General features: G+C 45.2%; 1 non-coding gene across 1 annotated transcript; it reads right to left on the reverse strand.

Moving 5' to 3' along the window:
- Window positions 1–623: 623 nt before the first annotated feature.
- On the reverse strand, window positions 624–787 carry LOC124081493 (U1 spliceosomal RNA). Its single transcript, XR_006848054.1, has one exon. It is a non-coding gene; the product is annotated as a U1 spliceosomal RNA (small nuclear RNA).
- Between the last annotated feature and the right edge of the window lie 2,707 nt (window positions 788–3,494).

The following is a 3,494-nucleotide window of genomic DNA, read 5'->3' on the forward strand; positions in this document are numbered from 1 at the left end:
CCGGTGAGCTGTAGAAGAAATTCTGTTTATCAAAATGTGAAATTTAATATTTGTAATTTTTTTTTCAACCGATGTGGAAGAGTCAGGTGCTGTGGTGCACACCTGGAATCCCAGTGGTTCTGGAGGCTGAGGCAGGAGGATCACAAGTTCAAAGCCAGCCTCAGCAACTTTGAGGTGCTAACCAAGTCAGTGAGACCCTATCTCTAAATAAAATACAAAATAGGGCTGGGGATGTGGCTCAGTGGTTGAGTGCCCCTGAGTTCAATCCCCGGTACAAAAAAAAAAAATGCAGAAGGGAAGTGCTTGATGAAAATAACCACTTTGGGCTGGGGATACAGCTCAGTTGATCAAGTGCTTACCTCAAATGCACAAAGCCCTGGGTTCAATACCTAGCACCACCAAAAAAGAAAAGAAAATAACCACCTTGAGTAAAAACTGTTTCTTCTCACCGTAAACAAAACCAAATAAACACTCCACTAGTTGCACCTCACCTTAGAATATATTGTTGGGTTTGTTTTTAGCAGGAAATGTTTCAAAACTCAAAATGCAGCAGACATCTTACGGAGCTATAATTTTTTTTTTTTTTACAAATAATAAATTTTATCTATTCTCAACAAACAAACCAGGGGAAAGCGCGAACGCAGTCCCCCACTACCACAAATTATGCAGTCAAGTTTCCCACATTTGGGGAAATCGCAGGGGTCAGCACATCCGGAGTGCAATGGATAAGCCTCGCCCTGGGAAAACCACCTTCGTGATCATGGTATCTCCCCTGCCAGGTAAGTATAAGGAGCTATAATTTAAAAAATTAATTTTTTCAAGAACAAAAAGTGTTCCTAAATATTAATCACTAACTAAATATTAATCACCAATTCCTCTTGCTCTTAGAACTTCTAGTTGCCTCAGAGTTCAAGGGCCCATTTTGGAAAATGTTCATTTGCTACTGTAATTGATCTGTGAGTTGGTAGCTGCTGTGGATTTGCTCCATCTGACAGAGGTTTGCAGAATTTGTTGGAAAAATGATTACTATGATGCCTGCTATGGTCTTGTGCTATTGGTAATTGCATAGCTAGATGTGTCACTCTGTAGAGCCATCAGTGCTTCCCAATCCAGGACAGTCATAAACACTGAGATGAGCCTGGTGGCTCCTGTAACTAAGGAAAATGGACTTCACTGAAGTGTGCTAGGGCAGAAAAAAACATCTAAATTCTGCCACTGTGCCACAAATTCAGGATTCTCTATTCTCAGTGTGCTGTGGCTCTTGTAGAGAAGAAAAGCCTACACATTGTATATTACCTGTGAGTTTTCAATTATCTATTGCAATATATTCTTTATTCCCCCCATCCCAGGTCCTTTATTTGGTGCAGTGAAACTTTAGTGAGGGGTGCCAGGGGTGGAGGGATCCTACCCTGTTGCTGTTAGTTGCTGAGCTTTAGGGAACTGAGGGAACTGCTGTGGGCCATGGGTTGTTTAATGTGCCTCTAGGTTCTGTGTGGGAAGGCAGATCACCTTCACCAGAGGAGTCAAGGCTTAGCAAGGAAGGAGAGGAATCAACATCATGGTCATTGTTCAGTCCCCTAAAGCATTTGTCTACATAGGAAACACTCAACCTGTTATCAAAATTCTGCTTTATTTTTTGAATCATTTCTTGCATTGCTGCTGTTTTCTTGGCATGTTCTAGCATTTGTGTCGTATCTAGATTGTTATGCATGTGACTGTTTCTTGGATTTTTCTGTCTCAGCTGCTGCATTTGAATTCTGCCCTTTCTTCTTGTTTTATTACTTAAGGATCTGGAAGCATTTCTTCAATAAAGGATTTTCCCATCGTTTTAGAATTAAATATAAATGGCTGCTGCATCTGGATTTAGGTTTAGGTGCATATAAGTTAGGTGCTTACAATCCAAGCCTCTTAAACTTTTCCAAGTGCTCCAAAGTCATAGAAACCACAGCATTGATCTTCCTCCAACCCAGTTCATTTGAGAAAGATAATTTAAGGAGCTGGAGGTGTGGCAACATACATTTCCATATGTTTTTTGCTAAAATGAATGATTCTGGAGTTTTGGGGGTTTGATGATGATGGTTATCAGAATGGATTCCACACTGATTTTGCTCTTTTTCCACCCTGAGAATGATCCTCATTAGGAGCTGTGAAGTACTTACAAATGTATTTTCCTGGACAGTTCAGTTTGTCTCTGACATAGAAAATCAAATCTACCTTGGGATTTCACGGGTTGTTGGATCTTGGGACTTGGCTATGGCAGACGCTTGTGCCCAAGCAAGACAGAGCTGGGGGATAATGAGGAGCAGGGATCCTTGCCTGCTCTTAGCCTTGTGGCCTTGCCCCCAGGCCAGCAGTGAGGGAGCAGGCGATTGCTGAAGTCTGAAGGCACCGCAGCTGCTCACAGGCTCGGCAGCGAGGGACTGACCCCGCCCGCAAAGGGCCAAAGCGCTTCCAAAGGTTGCGGTCCCAACTGGGTGTTGACAGATCAGTCACTCTGAGGAAGGGAGTTCCTTGAGCTCTCTATCCGCGCAGTGCAGCATAGTGGCTGGCAAGTAGAGAATATTAAATGCCTATCAGTTGATGGAAGAAATCCGATTAAGCACTGCGGTCTGCGCTATGCAGCGGAGAAACCAACGCCACTTCCAGATCTTGCTCTTTGCCGCTGCTGAGATGTTTCTCTCCTCCTTTCTTTCCACTTTCCGGTATCCCTAGGACCTCCTGCTCTAACTCCCACCTGGTGGCCCCTCCCTTTGCAGAGCACCCCTACCCCACCTCCCGACAAACATGGACTCGGGACTCTTCCAGAAGTCTGCATTCTCCGGGCTGAGATGTTTCTTCCCAGGTCCTGGAAGTGTCAGAATCCTTCCTTGCCTCCCTAAGTGATGGAGAAGAAGGTATTTGACTAGGCCCTTCTTCTTCCTGCTGAATATGCGAAGAGTAGGACACTGGTCACTGAGAAATCAGGGGAAATTCGAGAGACAGCGTTCGCGATTTAATTTACTGGAGATTGCCACTTCGCAATAGGAGGACATTCCCTCAAAAAGAGGCGCGGGGCGGGGGTGGGGGGCAGACAGACCAATTCAAGAAAGGATCTAAAGGAAGAAGAGAGGTCAATGGATTCTAGTGCTAGAAAACAGTTGACGAGAACTCAAATATGATGCAATCAGCGTAGGAAAAGTGGTTTTCCTCAAGTTCCTCGACTGTCGCATTTGCCACGATCCCACCGCTCGCCCACAGCCCCTGCATTGGCGCCGCTCTGTGGCCGCTGTCTCCGGGCTGAGTAGAGGTTCCGGTCCTCCGCTCTGACTGAGCTGGCCTTGCTCTCCTCGTTTGCTCGCGCTCATTCCTCGTCCATAAATATTTAACATTTAATCCCTGCAAACCTGGTTTGCGCTACAGTATGCCAACCCAGGAGATCCACGTCTCTTTTCCCCCTGAACCTCTAAATGCTCTTAGCTCGGGTTTAGTACTCAGCTTTGCGGTCCTAGTCTCTG

Source organism: Marmota monax, unplaced genomic scaffold (assembly GCF_021218885.2).
Source record: "Marmota monax isolate L192 unplaced genomic scaffold, Marmota_monax_Labrador192_F-V1.1 WCK01_AAM20220418_F8-fsc00426, whole genome shotgun sequence".
In the NCBI taxonomy this organism is placed as follows: domain Eukaryota; kingdom Metazoa; phylum Chordata; class Mammalia; order Rodentia; family Sciuridae; genus Marmota; species Marmota monax.